General features: G+C 39.1%; 1 protein-coding gene and 1 long non-coding RNA gene across 6 annotated transcripts in view; one reads left to right on the top strand and one right to left on the bottom strand.

Annotated features, from left to right (window-relative positions):
• PDLIM4 (PDZ and LIM domain 4) overlaps nt 1-24793 on the top strand; it is a 99482-nt gene that overhangs the window by 1383 nt on the left and 73306 nt on the right. Inside the window, exon 1 of one of the 3 annotated variants that reach the window (XM_074213279.1) lies at nt 13476-14095. The exons of the other annotated variants lie outside the window; for them this stretch is intronic. The gene's annotated coding sequence lies outside the window, so the exon portion shown is untranslated. Of the gene's footprint in view, nt 1-13475; nt 14096-24793 lie in introns of those variants that run through there. 3 annotated transcript variants of the gene reach the window in all.
• LOC141506468 (uncharacterized) overlaps nt 1-24793 on the bottom strand; it is a 117857-nt gene that overhangs the window by 39622 nt on the left and 53442 nt on the right. The window contains exon 4 of one of the 3 annotated variants that reach the window (XR_012473902.1): nt 2611-2808. The exons of 1 other annotated variant lie outside the window; for it this stretch is intronic. This is a non-coding gene — a long non-coding RNA (uncharacterized LOC141506468). Of the gene's footprint in view, nt 1-2610; nt 2809-17093; nt 17583-24793 lie in introns of those variants that run through there. One more of the 3 variants, XR_012473900.1, reaches the window with a different exon arrangement.

Below are 24793 nucleotides of genomic sequence, written 5' to 3'. Positions count from 1 at the left end.
GCCTAAAACAAATTGTGGATAATTGATTCTTAATAAATAGGGCTTGTCCTGATGGAGAAGATGCTGTGGCTCTACATGTCTTGTGGAGAGGGCAGTGGGAAATCTGAAGCCTCCTTCTGTCTTGCCCTGTTAAGTGTGGACAACTGCAGGAAAGAGAATATACATCCCTCCCCCTCCTCCAGCCCCACCCCCAGCTGCTCAGGAGGGCAGGAGCAGGTCACACATTTGCAGAAGGTGTTCACATCTCCATGTCAGCTCCTGTTTAATCAGCTTCACTGACCTTAGAAGCTGGCAGTGGGGAAGGAGGCAGTGTTTGCCCAGTTTCTGAGCAAGACAAGGACTGGACTCTGGCCCAGAACAGGAGATGGCTGTAGAGAATTTTTGTCTTTGGGAAAATCCTGTGTCCTTGGAGCTCTGTAGGCATCTAATCCTTTGGAACAGAGGGGATAAAATGGCCCATAAAACTGCCATCAGCCTCAGGAGAAAACCCAGCTGTGAAAGGATGGAGTTTTCCTTTTTTCTATAAACAGAAGATTGTTCGTGAAATCTACACTGGTCCAAAGGGTAAAGGGCACCAGAGTGCCTGGGTGAGGGTCCCTGACTGGGCCAGAAAATGCAACTTGGAAACAGAAGTTTCTTGTTGTCCTTATACTTGTCTAGGCCCTTTGGTCTCCTTTAATGGAAGGGGGGGAGGAAGATTTCAAGGCAGCTGATGGGGTTTGACTAGTTGTTCATGCAGAGTGAGCTGAGGAACACAGACATCTGTTAAAACAACATAAACTAGATATGCCCATGGGGGAGTCCTTGGCCTTCCAGGCATCAACATGTAGGCTAAGGAATTTCACAGACTGCTTGGGTTGGGGGATGCAAGGTCTAGAGGGCTCCCACTCTGGTATGGTCTGTGGAATTTGCCCCATTGGAAGAAGTTGGGTTGGAAGAAGCCATTTCACTCTAAAAAACCATAAAAATACTTCCAAAAAAATATTGTGGGACTTGAAGTCTTCAAAATGTAGCTCAGCTGTTTTTAAAAATCTTATTTATGTTGATATTTTGTTTTTATATCATCATTTCCAAATGCATCCTTCCCCTTCAAATACCCAGCAATCCAGATTTTAAATGAAAGAGAACATACATACACACACACACACACACACACACACACACACACACTCAATCTTATCTGGCAGCATATTTACTATTATGTACTCATTGTCCCCCACCCCTGCAACATTGGGAGGTACATTTCATCCCCCTTTTTTTAAATTAAAAAAAGTGGAGATAACTTATACGTGCCACACTCAGTCACAGATCAAAAACAGTCTGGAATGTCAGGAGGATTCAGTGGTTCATAATTAAGGGAATTAATTTCATGTAGGTAGGTCTTGCCTTAAAAGAGAGAATGTTCTGTGTCAGGGAGGATTCAAAATAGTGGGACTCAACTTTTCATGAGATGGCAAATAGAAGAGTTTTGGATCAGAAGTGGCAGCTAGATCTGTCTTTTGATAGGATAGGGCCCAGAAGATGTCAGCCAAGTGTGACTAGGGGCCTGGGATTCCCTATCTCTGCTTCTGTGACCTTACTGGAACTACTTCCTGATTTAGCCCATTCATTCCTCCACTCTTGTCATTCATGGCAGAGTGGAAATTAGTGAGATGTTCTAAGACCTAGGGGAGGTACATTTCTCAACTTTTCTCAAACTAAGTTTGGTCATTATAATTACACAGCCTTAAGCTTTGCTGTTTGGTCTTTAGTTTTTGCAATGTTGTGGTAATTGTGTAGACTGCCAGAGAACCACTATCCCTGGTGAAACCTAAAACAGAGGGCAGGAAGTAGGCAGAGATAGTAGGATAGCAGGGATGCATGGTTTTGTGGAAAGAGCATTGAATTTGGAGTCCAACTACCTGGCTTTAAATCCAGTTCCACATAACTGTGTGACCTTGAGAAAGTCATTTCCTTTCATCTGGGTCTCAGTTTCCTTATCAGTCTATGGAGGGAATTGGATCAGATTATCTCCAGGATCTTAAATATTCTGTACTCCATTGGAATCAACAAACTAATGAGCTCTCCAACACTTTGTTTTCCCCAGCAGTAAGTTTAGTTTAAATTGCCTTGCCTGTGTTTCAAGCAGCTGAGGTCAGCCAAACACTGAGTTTATGCTTCAGTATGAGGCACTGCCCCAGTGTAAGTGGCCATATATGGACTGAGAAATGAATAATACTTTGGGAACATTGTCTGCTTCATACTACTCATCTGTTTCTTAGAAGAAGGCCCAGCACTGGAAGATTATAGGGGGAAGCACTAGCAAATGGGACAGTTTCTAGGATTCATGTAATACTCATGTCCTTTAATAGAATATCTGATGGCTGAACTGTTCTCCAAAGGCATGTGGGCTGTGGTTTTATCAGTGGCTCCTGGTACTGGATAGGCACATGTGCTTACTGTGACCAGGCAGGGTTTAGGGTTTGGTGCAGGGTGGGTGTTGCTAGACTATGAAAATAGTGAAGTGGCCCTTGAAGCAGACGGTTTACTAACATTAGCCGAATGTCTTAGCACACAGTTACTCAGGGAGGAAGTTGGTCAGATGTTCAGGTCTTTAATTGTCTCATGGATTTCAACCCACATCAGAAGAAGCTACCCATTACACAGATGGGACAGTGTAAATCAACATGAAGGAGAGACTTGACTTTTCAGTCCATCCACATCTGGGCTTTTCAGAAAGCAGATCCTGGAGACAGGGTGTGGCCAGGATGGGAGGGTCTGGGTGTGCATAGGCAGTGCCAGATTCAGGCCAAATAGTAGAACTTAAAACTGGGAAAGAAATGAGAGCTTCTGTAGTCCAACTCATTGTACAGAAAGGGAAGCTGAGGACCAGATATGTGATTGACCTAAGGTTATACAGGAAGCAAGAATTCATCATTCTTTCCATTTCATCCTTGTCTCAAAACTCTTGAGGCCCTGAAGTTGGGACCTGAAGTGTCTTGCTGAGAGACATTGCTTACATTCATGAAGGATTTTGCTTCCCATTGAATTGGCTACTCCTGGTTCCTTGAACAGTCTTCTGATAAGTTTGTACCTTGTGTCAGTGGGGCCCAGCTGTCTCTACCTCTTTTAGGTAGAGACATCCAACAGTGGGTGTCCCCAGAGAGGATCTTGGTAAAGGTCTTTAGCCTTTTATTTTTCTTCAGCATTCTCATTTTTTTTTCAGGTGGGACTAAGGCACAATTTGGCCAAATCTTTTTTCAAAAGAATGGAAAGTATAAAGAACAAAAGGAAGGAAAGAAGATATGGTTTCCATTCTTGGTGAAAAAAAAATTACAAATTCTAATCTAGAGTAGATTTAAGTCAGTACTAAGCACACACTTACTTTTCTTTATTCAGTTCTTATCTAACATACCTAAGTTGTCTTTTGGTCCAGCTCCAAGGCTCTCTAGCACAGCTTGATCTAGCACAGGTGGCCCTCCTGGGCTTAGTGGCCCCATCTGCCTAGCATTTTGGACTTGTTTCATAAATTCTGGTGCTCAGATATGGAAATCCTCTCAATATTAAGATTTGGGGGAAGGGTGCAAAGCTAGATAGTGCAGTGAATAGAACACCAGTTCTGGAGTCAGGAGGGTCCAAATTCAAATGTAGCCTCAGACACTGTGTGAACCCTAGTCAAGTCACTTAACCCTGATTCCCTCAAAAAAATATTTAGTAGAGGCATCAAGACATAAAGAATAGTAATCCAGACTTCGGAGTTGTGAAGAAGGACTGAGTTCTAGTCCCATCTCTTACACATACCATCTGTAGGACACAAATCATTGGACCTCCCAGTGCTTTAGGCAACTTTTTAAGATTATAAATTGCAGAACAGGTGCCATCTACCTTGGTGGGAGGAACTTCCTTCCTTGGAGTCTTCTTTACCAATGAAATCATAGTTCTGAACCAAGGAAAACAAATATGAGCTGCCACCCAGTGTTCTAGTTCCCATTCAATCCCTTCTTGTTGAGAAACAGAAAAATCAGACTGAAAATAGAGAAATGAAAATAGAGGAATGCTCTGACAGTGCCACTCGGTGAATCAGTGGTAGGACCAGGACACTGCCTGTACTGTACATGATATAGGTCACTAACCTGGTTATCAGTGTTTCCATTTTACTCAGGTTCTCTTCCTGAATTTTTGCATGGATACACAATAGGCACTTAATAAGTGCTTGTTTGTTTGCTGTTCCTGGGACAAGTCAACATGAATCAGAGGATCATAGGGACTTAGGAAAGTTTCTAATCCAATCATTTCATTTTCCATTTGGGAAGTTTTCTTATCTCCCTAGGCAGACTAGTACCTTCATTCTAGGAGGTGCTCTGATCAGAATCCCCCATAGAAGCTCAACTGGGTACCAAGTTAAAATCCCACCAAGTGTTCGATAAATGCTGCTTGATGAGTTGATTGAGCATATAGGAAATGGTTAATCCACCCACCAAGCCAGCACTACTAGTTGGGACCCTCTCACTTAGACTTCTGCTATAGCCTCTAATTGGTTTCTCTGCTTCTAGTCTTTACCCCTTCCAACCCATCACCCAAGTAGCTGCCAAAATAACTTTCCAAAAGTAGAGTTCTGATTAATTTACTACCCTGCTAAAGAATTTTCAGTGACTCCCTAGTACCTTTGGAATAAAACACAAAATCTTCAACTTGGAATTTAAAGCCTTTCACTGTCTGGACCCAGCTTACCCTTCCAGACTTATTTTACATTGTTCCCCTTTACACATCTTCCATTCTAGCCTAATTGCTTGCTCCCCTAACTCAGAATTCCACCTTCCAGACTTTTTGGCCTTTGCATGAGTTGTCCCTTGTTCCTGGAATTCATTTCTTGCTTATTTTTACTTTTTAGAATCAGTTAGATGACTTCTTTGGGGAAAATTCATAGAGCCTGGAGTCAGGAAGACCTCAATTCAAATCCAATCTTAAACACTTACTAGCTGAGTGACCCTGATCAAGTTATATTGTGAGTGCCAAATGAGATAAGTTTTGTGCCTGGCACATAGTTGGTGCATAACAAATGTTTTTTTTTTCTTGCTTCCTTGCTTGCATCCATCCTTCCTTCCTTCCTTCCTTCCTTCCTTCCTTCCTTCCTTCCTTCCTTCCTTCCTCCCTCCCTCCCTCCCTCCTTCCCTCCCTCCCTTCCTTCCTTTTTTCCTTTCTTCCTCTTTTCCTTCTCTCCCTTCCTTCATTGTAGGCAAGATTATTTTTTAAAACAATTTGTCCTTGTATCCCCAGGACCTTGCCAAATGCCTGGTATCTAGTGCTTGCTCAGTATAACTGGACTTGGAAACAATTGAACTGAACTTTGCTCTAGGATTATTTGTAACTAATGCTGGAGACCATTCAGTTATTTTATCTACAGCCTATATAACTTTTCAGAGACTTTCCCTCATGCCTGGAATTTTCTCCTTCACCTCTGTCTCTTGATACTCCTGACTTTGTTCATGGCCCAGTTAAAGGACTTTCAAGAGACTTTCTTTGCTTTAACTAGTAATTCATGAGAATTCCCCCATCCCCAAGTCTAATCACATATTTCATTTATATATTTATTTACCAGTGAACATGTGCCAGAACCTCTCTTTCTTGTCACTTTCAAAAAACTTACACAACTTACAAAAGTCAAGATTTGAACCCAAAATCTCTGTCTCCAAATGTAAACTTTTCAATCAGAATGATTGATTGCTTGAGCAGTAGAGGCCACAGCTCTGTTAAATTATTTTAAGCTGCTGAGTCACACAAAACTCCACCCTCACCCCTTCATTATCAGATCCAGCAATTTGATCAATCCTTGTTTTTTTCTCCTTTCATGGGCTTTCCCTGTTGCTCCACAAACCAGATTTTTATTACCAATTCTTTTCACTGAGCAACTTTCTGATTAAGCCAGTTCCTTTGTGGCTTCTCTAACTTCCACATGGAATGTAAGTTTTAATATCCTGCAAGCTCCTATTTACTCATAGTCTGCACCCTGACTGGTGCTGATGTGAAACAAAAAAATACACTGCCTCCATCAAGTTAGTGCTAACTTCAAGGAAATGGCTTTGAGGCTTGGTTTGGGACCTTTGCCAGTCTATGAGTAAGGGTTTCAGGTTTTCTCAAATAACTCCTGTTAAATCTTAGCAATAATTTGTTTTCCATGGTGTAGGCACCCTCAGCCACCCTTTCCCTGTTTAGGTTGGTATAGGCATCAATGAGCTAACTGGCTTGACTTTCAGGTGAAACCAGCATTTTGTTTACAGTGGAGTAACTGTGCCAAGCCGGGACTGGAGTTGGCAATGCATCAGTCTGGAGAGTCTGAAGACAGAACAATATGAAGGATGGGCAGTTCACATCAGAAAGCACATATTAAACATCCACTGTGTGCAAAACATGCAGTTAAGCCCTAGGGAAGATATAAATTTTAGTCAAAGAATCAAAGAATCTTGAGTTGGCAAGTACCTCTGAGGCCACCTGGTCAAACAATGGCCATGCAGCCTTTAACTGGAGATTGCAAATGGTGGGCACACTACCTCTAAAGACAGTTCACATTCCTCCAGCTCTGGAATTTAAATCTGCCTCCCTGAAGTCTCCTAGCACCCAGATGCTATCCTCTGCTTCTCTCTTCTGTAAGATGTACCCTCCAACAATATATAGGGTGCTTCAGGTGTGTCCTGACCAGGTCAGAGTTGAGCAGGATCATTCTCGTGGAATACAGTGGAAGAGCACATTCTTTTTGGTCAGCATATTACATTGTTGGTTTTATATTAAGTGTTCAGTCCACTAAAATGATTGGATTCCTTTTCAGACAAACTATTCTTTAGCTATGTGTTCCCTATCTTGTACTTGTGAAGTTGATTTCTTGAGTGTTATATTTACCTTTATTAAATTTCATCTTCAGAGATGTCACTCAATTGAAGTATTTTTGGATCATGACTCCATGATTCAAACATATTAGCTATCCTTTCTTTTGGAAAAGTTATACATACATACATACATACATATATATATAGTTTACATATGTATATACATGTACATGTGTATTACTATCACTTTTCAATGACTCCTTTGTATAGAATTCTCCTTTGTGACAAATTTAGTCATTATCTATTCTTTAAAGATTTGCATTGCTTGTAAAGTTGATAAGCAGGTCATTTGTGCTTTCATCCAAATAATTAGTTCAGATGTTAAACAGTATAAGTCCAAGGATATTCTACTGTAGATACCATTCCAAGTCTATAGCATCCCATCAGTGATTACTCTTTTGGTTTAGTCATTCAAACAATTCTGAATCTGCCTACCTATGCTTTCATTTAGGCTACATCTCTCTAGACACAGATCACAGAACAAACAGCATGAGAGACTTTGGTAGGTCAAGAAAATGCATGTATGTAGATGTAGCTTATCTAGACCCCAACAAAGCATTTCACAATCTGTTTTTGTGTTGTTGTTCAGTCATTTTAGTTGCCTTTGATTCTGAAGCTTGTTGGAGTTGTCTTAGCAAAAATACTGGAATAGTTTGTCATTTCTTTCTCTAGCTCATTTTAGAAATGAGGGAACTGATGTGGGTTACATGACTTGCTAAGAATCCAACAGCTAAGTAAGCTGTTTGAATTCAGGTCTTTCTTTCAAACTCCAGGCCAGTGTTCTATTCTCTGTTTCATCTAAGAGTCCCTTGCATTCTATAACTCTACCAAAAAAGAAAATGAGGTTAGCCTGACAAAATTTGCTCTGGACGAAGCCATGCTACTTCATGAAGCATGCTTTAACATTTCTCTTTCTAAATATTTATTAATCATACTTTGGTTTCTAGACTTTCCTTGGTAATTGAAGTTAAATTTCCTGTTTTTATGCTCTGCAGACTTTATTTTCTTTTTCTTTGAACATGCTTTTTATTTGGTTTTATAGCACCTGTCTAGTCCTTTACAAGTCAATGAGATTTCCCTTGGGATTCAATATGACCATTCCAAGGATCTTGCTGCTGTATCATAATTTCATTCTAGATGCTCCCTCTTCATAAACTCTTCTGTTGAAGACCAGAATTTCTGTAGAATGTACTCTCTCTGCTCATCTCATGTACACTAGTATATTTGTTCCCACTAGCTTTCTGTCCCAGGTGGTAAAAGCAATTCCTTGTTATGATTCTATGATACTTCTTCAGCAGTAGAGGTTAAAACATTCAGTGAGAAGTGAGATCTTGCTCAGAGGACATTTATAGCTTTCTAAAAGCATAAATAGTTAATAATGATTCCTATGAGTCTAAGGTGATTATAGATACTGGTTCCAATTGCATCAGGTCCAAAGTGCTGGAATCTCCCATCTACTTGAGTGACTGCCCTATGAAGAGCCGGGATCTCTATTTTGTAGCATGCACAGACCTGGAAAAGTCCTTCTGGGTCTAGGGTATGTGTGTTGGGTGGGATAGATGGAGGTAGATGCCTGCTTAACAGAATCTCATGTTTTGCCATTGTACTCATCTCAGGGGCTTGGACGGTGTTTGTTAAAGGCAAAAATGCCCCCAAACTGCAATATATTCCACTTACACTTAGAATCACTGACTACAGTTGGGGACAGTTCTGTCTCTCCATTCCTTCCCCATATCCAGCTTCCCATGTCTCATTCTCCAGATCAGAGGGCAGGCATAACAGTTTAATTTAGCTCCTTGAATTGAATTTGAAATGTTCTTTCTGCTTTCAAACTAGTTTAGATATTTGAAATTAGTGAGCAAATACAGCAAAATCAAAAATATAAGGAAAGGCTATAGAAAGATTTAGAGAGGCAGTAGCAATAAAGTCTCTAGTGGATAGAATACCTGTCTTGGAGTCAGAAAGATGAATTCAAATTGTAACTGGTTTCAATTGGCTGAGTGACTCCAGGAAAATTTATAGAATCTCTTTGTGCCCCAAATTCTTGTTGTTGCTTATCCTTCATTCTTGAAGAGGACAAAAATGGCATCATGAAGATGACATCTTAACTTGCAAGTAAATTGGATTTAAGTAAGGCAGGACTGTGCAAAGTCTTCAGCCTTACTCTACTCTCCAGAGTCATCAGAGACAAAAAGTCAAGGTGCGGAAAAATAAAAAAAGATTCCTGACTTTAACCTCACAAAGTAATAGATTCATCTTTGTTTCACAAGTTTTTTCTTCTTTGCCTCACTATTACCACATCATTCTGAAATAAGGAGATATTTCAGTAACTTAAACTTATATATGACAAGTTCAAGCACTAAGTTAACCTTGCTTATGTAGACATGAAATGTATACAAATTCAGATCAAAACAGCAAGATATTTTACACCTGTATCTTAATAGTAATTCAGATGTCTTAGTATTATTCCAATATTTATTGCAATCACAAGCTTCCAAAGTTCACTTGCCCTGAGAGGAAGAAGCAGGGATATGACCATACTAACATCAAAACAGTATTCCAGGTCCAAACCTAAGGGTACAGAATGACTCAACACAGGGATACAAAGTTAAAGAATCCTTAGCTCTGGGTGAATTCAGGTAGGAATTATAGTTAATGACTGGTAGAGCCAATCACACAAAGTCTCACTTCCATTTAGAGGGTACCAAAGTCAGATTCAGGATTTAATCAGGTGGGAAGCCTTCCTTGATCAAAAGGAAGTACTATAATGGGGAAACTGAGCAAGAAAATAATTGCCTTTGGTTATTCCAAGGTTGTCCTCTTAATCTGTTCCAGATATAGCACATCCACTTGTAATAGTTTCTAGACTGCACTCCCTTTGAGCAGTATATGGCATCTTCTTTGAATGGTAGACTATGCAGACAATGCAGACAGTTATAACTAGAAATCAAACTCAGAATAATACCAGATCATCTCATGCCCCGAGTAGCTTTAAATTCAAATTCCAGACATAATTTCTATCTATATTGGGCCAGGGAATTTTCACCTTGGAAGTTTCCCATAGGGATAAAATCACAGATCCAGATCAAACAAGATTTATTAGTGATATAATTTAAGAAAATGATATAAATATTCTTATAAGGTCCAATTTAATTCAACAAACATTAGGCAACTTCTTTTGTAAGGCACTCTATAGGATACAGGAGATACAAAAGGAAACACAAGCCCTGATCACCAGGAGCTGACAATAATGAACTGGGATATGGGAAGGGGGAAGGGGACCCATGCCTCCAAGTAACAGAAGACTGAAGGAAATACAAAGTCAAGCAAAATACAATAAAAATAGAGGAAGAAATCGCTTTTATCTAGGAAATATGTGGGGGGAGGCAGGGACTGGAAATCAGGGATGACTCCCTGGAGAAGGTGACACTCCAGCTGGCCCATGAAAAACTTTTAATAGCTTACATGTCACATGTTATATATGCTGTTACACTTCTGATAGAAATTCTCTTTGCAAAAAGAATCATTGGTGCTCCTTTTCTTTGCCAACTGACTAGTCTAAAGAGACACTTTCTAGAACTAACTTATAAGGAAGTTTAACCAAACTGAATGCCAATTCTGTGCTCACAGATGGTCAGAAGCTGTACCAAAAAGAGGAGTGAAGTCCTTTTCTGTAAGCCAGCTTCATTCTATTTATTTTACTTGTACACGTGGAACAGGAAGTTGTTTGTTTTCTCTCTGTGGTAGACAGTTTACGAATTTCTCTTCAGGGATTTTATCTCATTTTTCCAAAGATGAATCCTCTGACTTAATGCCAGAGCTACTTAAACTCCAGACTTCTCACTTTCTCCTTTGTAAGAGTGAACAGAGCAGCAACTCCCTTCATTTCAGGGTTCACTGATCCAGTCCTCCCTTCTCATATTCATACTCTTCAGAGTCAGAATACCTGATACTAATGCAGTCCCTTTCCTCTCTGGGGAGCCATCTCTCAACAGAGTGTGGTAACTGGGAGCTGGAGCTATACCAATGAACCCACATGGAAATAAGTGGGGAGATGGAGTTTCATTCCAACCTCCTTCCCAGATCTTGGTCTAGTGGACAAGGAAACTGTATATCTGGTGTTTTCTAAGTGGGGGTAATAGGCTAGACCTATAACTGGAAGAGACCACGACATAATCTAGCCTAACCTCTTCATTTTCTACATGAAGAAACTAAGAACCAGAGACCATTTCCTAGGGTTACCAAAAGTGGATTTGACTTCAGTGATGTAGCTAATTTCCTTCTGTGGGACTATACCTAGAAAGAGAAACAATGGGAATGGAGAGCAGGGACATGGTAATCACTAATTAGCTATTCGCTAATTTTCCTGGTCAATCTTATCAACCACCAACCAATCTACAGTGTTTACCTAGCACTCACTAGCTACAAGTCATGATATTTACTTTCCCTGTAGGAATGAAGAAATGGCAAGAATTCAGGGCACACCTTCAGAGTCTGTATTCATCTGCCTTTCATGGGGAGGGAAATACATTTAAATGCATTTTAGTTGGATAGCCAATTATTATTGAAAAATGCATTTTGAAATCATAGTTTGAGATCCCAAAACAATTAATCCCCTTCCAAAGTCCACATCATATTGTCCACTTATTTATGCTTTTCACTGAACTGAGATCCACTGCTTTCCTAATCAAAGTTCCTTGAAAGTTCAAAAGAATTTCACAATGAAATGTATCTTAAAGAAATGGAGTCCTTGTTGCATCCCTGAAAGGACAAAAAAAAGATAACTGATAAATTTTTGTTGGAATTTATTTGAATTCCAGAACCCAGAGGGAAAGCACTCTGGGAGATTAAAAGCAAGAAACCCTTTTGGTACCATGATGATGGAAGCCAGAATTGCAATGGTGGGTCTGCACCCAACTCCTTCATTTTGCAGAGAAGAAAACTGAGTTCCCTGGAAGATCAAGAATACAAAAATAGCCTGGTTTGTGAAACTAGGTCTTCTGACTCAATCTAGTAGCATTTCCACTGTGACATATTGCCTCCCACAGTACCCTTGGAGTCAACAAATTTACTGGGAATATTGGTGCCTTGGGTTATCTCAGCTTGTTACACCTTCTACCTCTCATCATCTTAAAATACAACTATCTGGTGACAAGTCCTAGCCCTCCATTCCATCAGTGCTCTTTTCCTGGCAATCACAGATTTAGATACTTCTTCCCACATTGTTTTCTATAACCTTGAAGTAGATTCTTTCAGACTTATGTTCATTGCCATTTCTGTGGTTCTAATACCTTCCAGACCCAGATGATTTTAACTTTAAGAATGTAGTTTCAGTAACCACAGGGTTCTGGAGAATAGGGAACCAGGATTTTGTTCCTAAGCATTAAGCATCTACCAGCTGTGATGTGTGAAAGGAAGGAAGGAATGAAGGAAGGAAGGAAAGAAGAAAGGAAGGAAGCAAGGAAGGAAACAATTATTAGAAACCTACTGCAAGTCATACAATGTTAAGCACTTTACAATATTATCTTATTTGATCCTCACAACCACCCTATTATTAAATGCTTATCATAGCTAAAGTTCCAACTGAGACAGAAGGATATTACCTGACATCGAACTAGTAAAGGTCTGAGATTGGATCTTCTTCCTGACGTAATTTTTCTGTCCACTGGACCACCCAGTTGTCTAATGATCCCACAAATCTACATATGCCCCTTGTAATTCTTGGCTTCTGGACCCATAAGATTTAATATTTACATTTGTATCTACTCTTTGAGATTTATTTATCAGCCTTAAACTGAAACTCAAGTCCTGCCCTTCCATCCCATGTCTCTGATGATCCAATGACAGCATTGAGTGATGTGGGTTTAAATGGAATTGTCAGTGTGAAGGAAGCATTGAGACTCTCCTGCTGCCTGATGACTTAGCATGCATGGTTGGCCTCTCTGTACCTTTACTGAACATGGCCTGCCTTTGCCCCAGATAGAGCCCAATTAGAGTCATTAGCTAATGTATTGTGAGTTGAAAGAGACCTCAAAGGCCAGCTGCAGACTGGCCTTCAGTTGTATAGAATCTGAATTTGAACCCAAGCCTATAAACCTCCAAAGACAGTATTGTTTATCATTGCATTCTAGGTGAAGAGTGAGTTTCTAGGGAATTAAAGTCATGCCATCCACTTTCTTGTCTGAAAAATACCTTTTATTCAAGGTCTCTAAGTATCTGGGATACTTTGAATATAGGATTCTATTGAGGATGGAACAGAAGCCAGGATTTTTGAAGAAAAATTGGAAAGGAACTCTCAGAGATATTAGGGCAAGAAGCTCAAGTTCTAAAGTTGGAAAGAGAAATCACAGATTTTCAGAGTGCACTGGCCTTGGGTGAGACCCTTTTATCAGACAAAGTGAATTCTAATCTGTGACCTGAACCACAGTGGAGTCAAAATGAATCCCTGCCCCCCATTAACTTTGTTTATTCTATTTGAGGGCTCCTCCAACCAATCTCCACCAGCAGTGTTTGGAGTTTAATATCTTTGTTTTTTTATTCACTTTGTGGACCCTAGATGGAAGCCCAGAGAGGGAGGTGCTAAGAGAAAGAGGCACTGATAACTTTTTTTTTTAAAAAAACAAAAGTGTGTTTTCAAAGGAGAGGATTCAGTTCCCTATGACAATCTCACCTGGCCACTAGTTCATCCTCCCAGAGGTTTGTCAGCCTGCTTTGGAGGCTAAATTGGGTTGAGTTGTGGCTTGTCCTCTCTCCCTGTGTGGCCTCATGATGAGTGTTTTGATTTTAAATAATCTTCCTCATGAAACGCTCCCCTATTGTAAGGATGGGCCTAGCAAGCTTGTAGTGTAGTTGCTGAGGGCAGCAAGGCTTAAGTTTCAGACTCCTAGAGACAAATGTTCTTTTTAAATGGGCTGATGACAAGGCATGGCAGAACATAGATAAGATGCTGACAATTTATCTTTGGACTTGCTCACAGAGTTCCTTGTTTATTTTATTAAATCATGGTAACAAGAGCCAGACTGGTGGGAGCAGATACAGCAAGGGCCATGCCTTTAAACTAGAGACCTCTCAAGGTCTTCACTCCCCACCTCCTCCCTCTATCCCAACACACACACCCATGCCTCCAGAAGGAAATGTGTTCTGTCTCGGGGCAAATAGTTAAGTGACCCAATCCACACATTAGTAGTTGCAGTCAGCCCACTGATAATACTTTCCTGATCTGCTGAGAGGAAAAGGTAGGTGACAAAAATTGAAACTAAGGGAAAATTGAGGAAGAAATAGAAAGAATGGGGGAAAATGCATAGATTGTGTGTGGTGTGTGTGTGTGTGTGTGTGTGTGTGTGTGTGTGTGTGTGTGTGTGTGTGTATAATTCAGAAATTTTATTAAACTCAATTATTTCTGGCTTTGTAAACAGAGGGAAGTTCATCCAAGGTGGGTTAGGATGGAATTTGCTAGGAGGTATTTGAACCTAGAAAAACTTGGCCATAGTAACCTAGTGTTCACCTCCAAATATTTGGCTTCTTTTCCTTTGCAATGGAAAGCACAGGGAGGAGTACAAATATGCCAGGAGGAGACTGCTGGGAAAAAAATTAAAGAAATGTTTTATTGATTCTTTAAAAAAATCATTGTCATTGCTTCTCAATTCTACACACACCCATCAAAAATAAAAAAATAAAAGAACCCTCTCTTACAACAAAGTTAAGCAAAATATACCAATTTTGACTTTCTTAAAGCCTCATCTAAAAATTTCAGCTTCTGCAAGAAACCTTCCTCTGGTTCCCGTAATACCAGTGGAGATTATGTCTAACTGATCCTGTTTATATCTTGTTTGTTGTATATAGTATATAGACTTTTATACTACCCCAAACTTAGTAGTGTCTGGCATATAATAGGCTCTGTCTGATGTTTCTATATTTCTACTATTGTTCACTACCTCTCTGCCAAAGGGAGGGAGGAATGCTTCTCTGATTCCCTGTGATGATTATATTAATCAGAGTTCTGTGGAGAAAATTTTAAGCTACCTTGGGATCCCAGGGATCCAAGTGCCAAGGGAAAACCAAATTAGTAAGAGTTTGAAATGATAGAGAAATTTGAATAAGTTAACACTGAGCAGCCAATCCATAAATACCTGGGTTTAGAAGAAATACATCCTAAACTATAATGATTGATCTACTATTGTCTTTGAAAGACCCTGGAGAATAGGACAAGGGCTGCCATCTGGTAGATAAAATCAGATATTCTGATTTTCAAAAAAAGAGAAGATGATCTGAATATATAAAACATGGGTCATTGAATTTGATTGTAATTCTTGGCAAAATCCTAGAACATGTTGGTTTTTTATTTTACTTTTTAGTTAACAAGCATTTATGTTTTCTCTTTCAAACCCCCTTAAATTTAAAAAGAAAGAACTTTATAAAACAAACATGCTTAGACAAACTAAGGATTCCCATAGAGTCCATGTTCAAAAATATATATCTCGGGGTAGCTTAGGTGGCGCAGTGAATAGAGCACTGCCCTGGAGTCAAGAGTACCTGAGTTCAAATCCGACCTCAGACACTTAATAATTACCTAGCTCTGTGGCCTTGGGCAAGCCACTTTAACCCCATTAGCCTTGCAAGCATATACACACACACACACATATATGTATATATATACATATATATCATAGAAGTTCTTATTAAAAGCATGTTTTATGAGCACCTTAGAAAGAGAAATGATGATAACTAAAAGTCAGCATAACTTTGTCAAAAATTGATCATGGCAAAACTGCCTTATTTTCTTGTGTTAGCTATGGTAGCTAGGTCAGTAGATAATGGAATGTTGTAGAAAACAACTGACCTAGCACCTGACAAAGTTTTTTATACTATCCTTGTTGCCCAAGTGAATTCTGGACCTTTTAGGATGATTTGGAATTATTTGACTGACTGGAAGGAGTAGTCAATTGTTAGCTCATTTACTTTGGTGAAAGGTTTCTAGAGAATGCTCTAAGGATGTGTCCTTGACTCTGTTGAACATTCTTATCAAGGACTTAGATGAAGGCAGAATAAACATGTTTTTCAAATTTGCAGCTGACACCAAGGATCCAAAGCTGACACATTGAAGGATGGGATCTGAAATAACAGGCTTGGACTCTGGTTTTTTTTTTTAGGGTTTTTTTTTCATGGTAAATGGGGTTAAGTGGCTTGCCCAAGGCCACACAGCTAGGTAATTATTAAGTGTCTGAAGCCGGATTTGAACTCAGGTACTCCTGACTCCAGGGCCAGTGCTCTATCCACTGTGCCACCTAGCTGCCCCTAGGCTTGGACTCTGGACCAAAGCTAAGAAGATAAAATTTATTAGAGACTAATCAATCAGTACTAAGGGCCTATTAAATACCAGGAACAGAGATACAAATACCACAGTAAAAAATTCTTTGCCTTTGGGTACAGTCTAGCTCAGGGAGAAGAAAAATCCATATATGGATGTTTATAAAATAAGTATGTCATTTGAAGAGAAAGGCATTAGCAACTGGGGTAACCAGAAAAGACCATGTGGAAAGTGGTACTTATACTAAACCTTGAAGGAAGTTAGGTATATTCTAAAAGGTGAAGGTGAGGAGGGAGTGATTTCAGTCCTAGTAGACAGACAATATAAAGTCATGGAGATGGGAAGTAGAATGCTGTGGGTAAGGAGCAGCAGAAACTTTAGCTTGATTGAACTGTCAAAAGATAATAATGTTAAAAAAAAAGCTAGAAAGGCATGTTTGGAGCCATGTTGTGAAGGGCTTTATATGACAAAAAGAAGAGTTTATATTTTATCTTGAAGGTAATACAAAAATCATTAGAATTAATTGAGTAGATGAGTGACATAGCTAGAAAACTCTCATGGCTTAAGAAAAATTACTTTGACAGCTATATTAAATATGGATTAGAGAGGGCAATCTGGAGGGAGAAAGGGAATCAAGTTAGGAGACATGCAGCGGAACAAGTGAGAAGTGATGAAAACTTGTACTGGATATGAGAATACTGAAGATTCCAGCTGATTGTATATAAACATTGATACTGATATATTGATATATAAACAGTGAATAGGTGAGGATGACATGATGGTTGTAAGCCTATAGAATTAGAAGTATGATGGTTCCCTTGACTGGGATAGGAGATTTAAGAATGAATAGATCTGAGAGAAGATTATCAGTTATATTTTTAACATGATGATATAAAATGCCCAGTTCAAAATATCTAATAGGCACATAAATTTAAAGTTCCCTTTGGTTCAGGGGAAAAAACCCCAACAATTTCATGCTTTCTTGCCAAAATAATTATCTGAACAGAAGGAAGATATAGCCTTGTTTTCAGATTCTTAGTCCAGGAAAACCCTGACATTCAAACTAGATTGAATAATGATCAAGCATGTGACTTCTTCTACCCTAGAAATGAACAAAATGTCAACCAGAAACTCATGGGCAATAGGAAACATACATAGTCGGTAAGCTTTTGTGTCTAGACACAGCAAGTGCAGAAGGTCCCATGATGATTACGAAACTGGAAGAAGATCAGGGGAGTCCCTGGGAATGACAATAGGGATCTTGGTGGCAGATAGTGCAGCATCTAAGGATGCTGGGGGTAGTCTGGGAAGTGATGGTCAGCACGAGAATCCAGGAGATTTAGGACAGGGAAAATACCCCAGTGGCAGCAGGAGGAGTCTGGTCCTGACACAATGCTCCAGTTCAGGAACCCAAGCTGGAAAAATGAATTAATCAAAGAAAACACTGAACAAAATCAGAAATTCTTGTTAATCTAATACCATAACAACTGTAAGCAGAGACTCAATGGGGAAAAAATAGCATTTCTACAAGGACCCAGATACTTAGAAGAAATGAAGCAAGAGATAAAAAATGAAAAAAATACTCTGGAGGAAACAACTGGAAAGATAAAAAGTAGCTTAGAAGAGAAAATGGAGGGTTAGCAATAATAATGTCCCCCCCCAAAAAAATGGCCATTTCAACATTTCTAATGATGCCCAGAAGAGAATAGAAGGAAGTTTGGAAGGAAATGCAAGCAAAAATGTATCTTGAGGAATTGATTATATGTTTTAAAGAAAAGAAAGAAGTATGGAGTTGATTGAGACTCTGATTTCATATGGAATCTTCTTTGTGTTCTGTGTATGGGAATACTTTTTTGGTATTTGAGTTTAAAATCTTTAAAATCTCAAACAAAAATAAAAGTAAAAGAAAAAATCCATAATGGTTAGACAATTGATATAGAAAAGATCTGAAGGTTTTAATAGAAGTTTGATAGATCCAGCTCATACTGGTTTTTGAGAGTTAATTGTTAAATTTTCAGTGTGACCATTTATGCCTCAGGAATCAACAAAGCTATAGATCAGGGCCTACTTTATCATGTTAGGCAACTTGGCTGTCTAAAGTTAAGAAAACTATGATAAAAATGTTAATAATACTTTAAAATGTACTGTGTGAGCATTTTTAAACATCAGCAAATCTCTGATTATAAGATTAATATGAGCCAAAAAGCAGCATGACAACCAAAAAAACTGATCGGAATTTAAGCTTCATAAAGAGAAGTAAAGTGTTCAGAAGGAGGTAGGCTTTAGTCCTGCTGAACTCTGTCTTGGTCAGGATATTTCTGGAGTAAGGAATGTGCTAAATTTTAAACAATACATATTAGGAAGGATACTGGTAAAATAGTGCAATCAGTATTAAGAGGGAACTGAAGACTTGGTTTTACTAGGACATATGGGGAAATTGGTACAAATTTAGACCTGGTTACAGATGTCCTTGTTTATTTTATGAAATCATGGGTTAACACTAGCTGAGCTAGTGGATCAGCCACAAATGCCATACCTAGGGAGAGACCTCCTCCCTGATTCCTGTCAGTCTGTGTGCCTGCCAAGTACCTTGAAGGGATGAGGAGAGGAAGGTAGCCAACTTTAAAGTAACTAAATTATTTGACTGTCATGTGAAAGGAGAATTAGAACCTTTCACTGGCCACTGTAAGACAGACCTAAATGCAATGGGGCAATTGCCAAGAGACAGATTTAAATATATATGTAGAAGAAGAAAGGAAAAAACAAAAAACTCCTTCCCAATAATTAGTTTTGTCCAAAAGGGAGATGGACAATTTTGGATTGTACTGATTTCCTTCTTACCAGGAAATAGATATAGATAGATATCACATAGTCACTTGTGGGAAAGGTTGTATAAGATAGTCCTTATTCAGGTATAAGTGCAAACATTTGGGAAATGGAAGTGCTTTCAGAGTCCATAATTCTGTGTTTGATAGTGGAGTGGGTACAGGCAAGGGACTGGCACAGTTGTCTCCCAAGTACCCTGCTTTTCTTTTAAAAAAAAAGTTAACATTTCATTTCCCCCCTCAATTCCATGTAAAAACAATTTTTAACATTCATTTAAAAGGATTTTTTGAATTGCTCCCTTCCCTCCCCACTACCTCCCACATTGAAAAAGCAATTTGATATATATTTTGTATATGCCCTTTCAATGAGCTCACCTCCCTACCTATATCACCAACCCATTAACTATCCTATGCAGGATGAGGAAAGTATCTAATAAACTCACACTCTGGTTTTAGGGGCTAGGTGCACCCCCTGGGTGGGAAGGACTGAATTATTTTAAAAATCAGATTTATATCTATAGCTTTTGTTTTTATACCACCCTCATTTTCAAATATATCTTTCTTACTCTCTTACCTGGCCATATTGTATAAAAATGATTTTTAAAAGGGACATATAGAGAGGGTAATGTTTACAACCACAGAAATTATGATTTAAAGATGAAAATTTAGACCTCTTGATGGAGTGGACATCATGCTTATGACTGAAAGTCTGACTTAAGGACCATAAAACTCATGTAGACCCCATACTATGCCATTTTTGCCTACTATGAAAGAAATGCTTCTCAGTTGTGCTTGGTTATTAAAGTAAAATAGACTGCCAGAGAAGAGAGGGAACACGTCCATCATATAGTCTTAATGCCCTTATTTTCTAGATGAGGAAACCAAATTCTAAAGGAGTGAAGGTACTGGTCCAAGGTCAAGCAGAACAAATTAGTAGGAAAGTCTAGGACTGATTAAAATCCAGTCTCTTGGCTACCAACCTCCTAGTCTAGGGATCTTTTTATTTTTAAAGTAATTGTCTTTTTCAATTTTGATGCCATCATCAGGTATGAAGATTTTAGTATACAAAGAGCAAGTAGTTTTCTTGTATATTAAAATATTATTCAATGGTTAACTATAAGATATTAATATAAGAAACAAGCTTTTCTTAAATACAGTTTGCTTTTTAAAAAAAGTTTATATTAAACTTAACATAGTCCTAGAAAAATTTCTCTATTTGTGTCCCTGAGTTTCTTGTTTCTTTTGTGTCTTCTAAAATATTTTATTGAATAGATTTAAAAAATTTTTATTATCTCTATTTTTATTTACAAACTCTACTCCTCTCTCAATAGAAGAAATCTTCCCTTAAAACAACATATTGATCATATCTGAAAATGCTGACACCCTCTCTCCATCAAAAGGCAGCAGGTTTCTTTTTTTAAAATCAGTCTTTAGAATCATATTTAGTACCTGCATTGATCCAGGGCTCTTCATCATGAGGCCACATGGGAGATTCTCTTCAAGTGTGGTTGGAGGAAAAGGCTAGCCCTTCTCACAGGGACTGCAAAAAATTGCTTTAAGTTTCCTGGGATATTGTGAGAAGTGTCAGTGGAGAAGAAAAACAGTAATGTTTTCAAGCAGAAAGATTTGAGGAGTTTGAGGTGAGAAAATGTTAGAGGGGCCAATATCTGGATATCAGGCATATCAGGGTCATTCATCAGGACTTCCTAAAGTAGCCTGCTTTAGGGAGAAGAAAACTGCGGAGGTAATACTTTGATCAGTTTGGTTGATTATCTTACTGAGAGCCTACTAATGCAAAATGATGAGTTAGTCAATAGCATTTTCAAATCGCTTCTTATATATCAGGCATAGAACAGCTAGGAACTGCAGTGGATAGAGAACTGGACTCATCTTCCTGAGTTCAGATCCAGCCTCAGATTCTATTTTTGTGACCCTGAGCAAGTCACTTAATCTTCTTTGCCTTAGTTTCCTTATCTGTAAAATGAGTTGGAGAAGGAAATGGCAAAGCACCCCAGTATCTTTGCCAAGAAAACCCCAAATGGAGTCAAGAAGAATTGGACACAACTGAAAAATGACTGAACGAGAACCTAGTGAATTAGACACTGTGCCAGATTAGAGCCAAATGGGGTGCTAATTATTGACTCTGAGCTCAATGGATATTTCTTTGTTCCTCTATAACCAGAGAGCCATCAAACCCAGGTTCTTTTGCTTTATGACTATTTGCTCCTCAAAATCAAAGGGGTAGATAAGATACTCTTAAGTGTCAGAGATAGGATGAAAGCTGAGATACCCAGCACTCTTAAAAGACCCAAAGTGACAGTACAGTGAAGTCTCTGGACTTTCTGTAATTGAGCTGGATGCTTTGTGGTGGAGTTTGTTCATTCTTTGCTGATCACACTAAACAAAATGGTCTCTAGAATGATTACAGAACCAAGTTCACATCCTCAACCTAGAGATCTGTTTAACACATTTCTCTATGCAGTTTTGGTGAGTGGATAAGCTCTTTTCCTTTTGCCCTCTCCATAGTATTATCAAGTTGCTAACATTTCTGAACTACAAAGGGGACAGATGTGACCATGGACAAACTTTTCCTCTTTGCCCAAGGGGTGGATTGTGGGGGGGGGGGGGGTGAGGGGATAGGAGGAGGGTAAAGGGTGTCAGAATGAAAACCACTCATTAACTCAAAGGTGGGGAAGGAAAAGAAAAATCCTCCCTAAAGAGATCTATTCCTGCTGAGAGCTAATCATCCTTTAGAAAAGGACTTTCTCCCAGCTCAGAATAGAACTTCCCAGAATCTCAGGGTTAGATGGAACCAAAAATCCACCTGAGTAGAAATTCTTCAGTGTACCTGGTAAGTGTCATCCAGACACAAAAGTCATGTGGTGCTCATTATTTATTGAGATAGCCATTTTTGAAAGCTCTTAATTATTCACAAGGTTTTCCTAACATCAATCCTAAATCTCTCTCTCTCTCTCTCTCTCTCTCTCTCTCTCTCTCTCTCTCTCTCTCTCTCTCCCCCCCCCCCCATTAATCTCACTACAGCCCTCTGGGACTAAAATCAATCTTACTTCTCTTGCATAGGACAACCCTTCAAATACCCTAAAGCACACATTAACTCTTCCTTCCAAGTCTTTTTATCTTTTCTCCAGAGATATAGCCTGGAAGAAAGTAGACAGAAAGACAGTAAGGAAGAACTGAATTCAAATATTGCCTTTGCTACTAGATGTGTGACCATAAAAGAATTATCTAGACTTCAAAACTGTTTCTCATCTGTAAAATGGAAATTTTAGACAATTGTAGTGTGCCAATAAAATAAAACATGTAAAAATGCTGTATACTTTACAGTACTATATAAATGTCATTTATCATCATCCTCCTAGTTCCTTCAAGAGATTCTTAGAATCCCTGGTATCCTTCAAAATTTTGGTCAGTCTTCTCTTTCCTGACCACACCCAACTGCTAGTGCTCTCCCCACTTTATTTTTGCATATACTTCCTTATATTTGTACTTGTTGCCTTCTATAATAGAATAGAAGCAAATTGAGGGCAGGGACAGTTTTGTTTTAATAGAGCCTAGCTCTTGTAGGTTCTTAGTAAATGCTTGCTGATTAAGTGATTGATAAGTCTTGCTACTTCAATTTCTTTATCATTCTGGTTGCCCTACCCTTTGCCAACCTCCCTTGGTTTCCCTCTCTATGTGAGCAACTGATTACTACTTCAGTTGAGGGTCTGACCAAGAGAGACCTAAGTAAGATTGTCTTAGCCTTTTGAGCAATCATGTCACTGTCATAGATGACCACAGGATCACAGTTCAATGACTGAGTTGGTATGGTCTTCAAAGAACATCTCCCAACTCATATTCAACCAAATATACTTGGACCCAATGTGTATATATGTGTGCATGTGCAAGTATGGGGGACATGGGTAACAAGAGGGGACTTGATTCATATACTATTGGTGTTCAGTAATCTGATGACAAACCCACTTCCTGTAGACATCATCTGCTGACTTGTCATTGTTGTTGGCAGTCTCAGACAAACCCTCCCACATCACTCCCTAAAAATCTCCCCAAGGAAGGTAAACATGGGTTTAACTTTGCTGTGCCATCAATCAGCCACTGAAGACAAGGGGCAGATCCCAGCTAGTCTTTATTTTTTAGACCAAGCCCATCCTCATTCTCCTAGAAGATTGAGTCCCCAGTGTGCAATTTCTAAGAAAGCATTCTGATTTTAGGGAATAGACTTTGTCTCCAGCATTTAAGTCATACATGCTCCTCCCCCCTAGTATAACAATGAGTGGTTTTTCTAGGAAGTCTTCTGAGCTGAAGGAAAGCAGGGAGAACAAAAGCCCCCTCCTCATCCTACCTCCAACTGAGACCCTCCCAGGCCTGACTCCTGAACTGTCTCCAAAATGGAGCCAACTACACTGAGCTATTCATACTCTTGTCTGGAGGATGAGGGCTGGAGAGGCTGTAGTCTACTCTGATTCACACGCCATCCAGACTGGGCCCCTTTGTCAATAACTAACCCTGTACTCAAACCACTGCACTCTCTAAGCTTTAAGATTAAGGGGCCTCAATTTTTTTTCTCTTAGAATCATGATTTAATCCAGATCAAGCAATTATCCTCTAAACTATCTGGCCCAGCTGCTGTGGCAGAAAGACAGACATGATTCTATGATTTGTTAAATAAATGCCTAACTCACAAGGCTTGTTGTGACAGAAAGAAAGCAAGAATCAAAACAGAGGAATAGAGAGATAATAGCTGTATCCTTGAACCAAGGGAACTGGGAGACTCTGGTATACTGGACAAAGTGCTAGTTCTGGAAAGGGAGAACCTTGATTCAAATCCCTCCTTTGATTCTGAACTACTTGATGACCTTTGGCTATTAATCTAATTTCTCTAGGCCTTAGTCTCCTCATTTGTAAAATTAAGGATTTGGATTGGATGACCTCTGAGCCTCCTTTTAGCTCTAGATCCATGCTGAAAGTGTTATGCTTTCATTTTTTAATAGTAGTGGTTCTGAGAAATATGGAGTCAATGGAGAAAAAATAAGAGCAGAAAGCTTTCTTTCCTTCTTCCCTCTTTTTTTTGGGGGGGGGCAATCAGGGTTAAGTGATTTGTTCAAGATCACACAGCTAGTAAATTTCTGAAGTCAGATTTTAACTCAGGAAAATGAATCTTTCTAACTGCAGGGATGGCATTCTGTCCACTGTGCAATCTAACTGATCCTGGAGCAGACAGCTTTGGCCGTAGGTATTAGGAAAACCTTAATACAATTGAACTCTTTTAGGGAGAGAACACCTGTCCAGGAGCAAGTTGGAGGCTGGATTTGAACTCTTCCCTATTCCAGGCCAGGCACTTTATCCACCTATTTGTAAAACATGTTTAGCACACAGAGGTACTATATTAATTCTCTTCCTACTCTTCCTAGAGTTGATGGAGCTGTACTATTTAGTGGAGCGGCTATTCTTCCAATTCTTTGTGGAGTGCAGTGTTTTTGTTTTCACATTCTTTTTCCTTAGAGGTTTATCTGTATCCATGCATAGTGTAAATTAATCATGACTCACATCTTTGTGGGCCATTTGTTAGAGAAATCATTAGTGTCTAGAAAGATTCTATCTGTTCATTACCGCTTTGCATGGGAAACATTATCAAAGGCAACAGAGGTACTTTCTGTTGTTTGGAAGCAATAAATGAGGTGAGGAATTCTTAGAGGAATAATAAACAGTGTCTCCAGCTAGACCACCAGCTGCTTCTGCAAACCAAGACTATGGTTACTACTTTATGGGAAGTGCTGATC

Source organism: Macrotis lagotis, chromosome 1 (assembly GCF_037893015.1).
Source record: "Macrotis lagotis isolate mMagLag1 chromosome 1, bilby.v1.9.chrom.fasta, whole genome shotgun sequence".
NCBI classification, from domain to species: domain Eukaryota; kingdom Metazoa; phylum Chordata; class Mammalia; order Peramelemorphia; family Peramelidae; genus Macrotis; species Macrotis lagotis.
Note: the sequence above shows the minus strand (reverse complement) of the source record. Positions and strands in the feature narration are given on the sequence as shown.